Source organism: Etheostoma spectabile, chromosome 5 (assembly GCF_008692095.1).
Source record: "Etheostoma spectabile isolate EspeVRDwgs_2016 chromosome 5, UIUC_Espe_1.0, whole genome shotgun sequence".
Lineage (NCBI taxonomy): Eukaryota > Metazoa > Chordata > Actinopteri > Perciformes > Percidae > Etheostoma > Etheostoma spectabile.
In genome coordinates this window covers 38346945-38348464 of record NC_045737.1, presented here as the reverse complement: position 1 = coordinate 38348464, position 1520 = coordinate 38346945, and positions in this window count along the sequence as shown.

Here is a 1520-nt window from a genome sequence, read left to right as displayed (position 1 = left end):
ATTGGTGAAAGAAAGCCAATTAAAAATCCTTTCAAATGTGTTAATAGCAAATTTACCAAAAACAAAAGTTGAGCAAGCAGAACATGACTCAACATGAGCACTATCTCAGTTTCTCACGTTCATGAGTAAACTGAAGTACACACTGTCGGACTCTTTGATTGGAATTGGGGGTGGTTACATTTCAAATGGGCATAATATGCATTGTTAAGAGATGTTAGAGATAGACATTAAAATAACAATGAAAGGGGAACTTGAGAATGACTCATTCATATTCCTGTCATTTTACAGGAAGTCGACCTGTACCGGAACTCTGTGATTGGAATTGGGGGTAACATTTAAATAGGCATAATATGCATTTCTTTGGAAAATAACAGGCAATGCATCTAATTCTGTCAAGAAGGATAAACAGACCCATTACTGTGTACGTAATCGACCCCCCAAAGGCCATTCCTGAGTGAGGAAAAACCTAAAGGACGGGTTTATGTGTATGCAACCATCTAGTTGGTAGGGTCCTGTATCGCAGAAGCGCTGACTCCTTTGTGACGCTAACAGAGCAGATACAGCGCACACCCGACGTCACACGCCACTAACGGTGTTCTCTGTCTGCGTGACAACGCACAAACAGCGTTTCTAGAAGTGTTGCAGCCGCCGTCTCTCGGCCTTTTAGGGGCTTTTTGTTCTATTTTACATGAGCGGAAGCAGGAAGCAGGTCTGGGTTACCGGCCTTCATGGACCCCCATAACAACCTCCTTAAACCACCTTAAACCCTCGTGTTGTTTTTCCGTCAAAATTGAAAAATCAACCACTTTGTTGATGCTTTTATCACTGTTTTTAACTTTTCTTTACGTTTTTTGTCCCTGATATCCCATTTTGACACTTTTTTTGACGTTTAACATACGTAACACTAACTATTAACTTGTTTTTACAATTTTTTGGATATTGGTACTAACCTCAGTTATAGGAAATTAGACCTAATGTTTGAGTTAGAAAAGCAGAAATTATGAATTATTGAGACTTAAATTAAAGGAATGGATGTTGATGATATAAAGACTGGAATATGTCAACTTTTAACAATACATTCAACAAACACTTCCATTTGTTTTCAATGCTATAAATAGAATAAGACCCAAAATTAATGAAAGTAGAGATTTGTACTTGGCAAAGAGCGGCGTTGGAATCAATCATGTTATTTTGGGGAATTAAAAAGAACATTGATATAGGGAAACTATAGTTCTAGTTCCCTGGGAGGGGCCGTTTATGTTCATGAATCATTTCAACATTTGAGTGATTGCATTATGGAAGAGGTTCCAGCTATAATTATATCATAAAGCAAATACACCTGCACCCATCTTTTTAAAACTTTTTTTCTTACGTTTTTGTCCCTTTTTTCAACATTTTTGACACTTTTTTTGACGTTTAACACTACGTAACACTAACTTATTAACTTTAGTTTTACATAATTTTTGGAATTTATAGATAGATAGATAGATAGATAGATAGATAGATAGATAGATAGATAG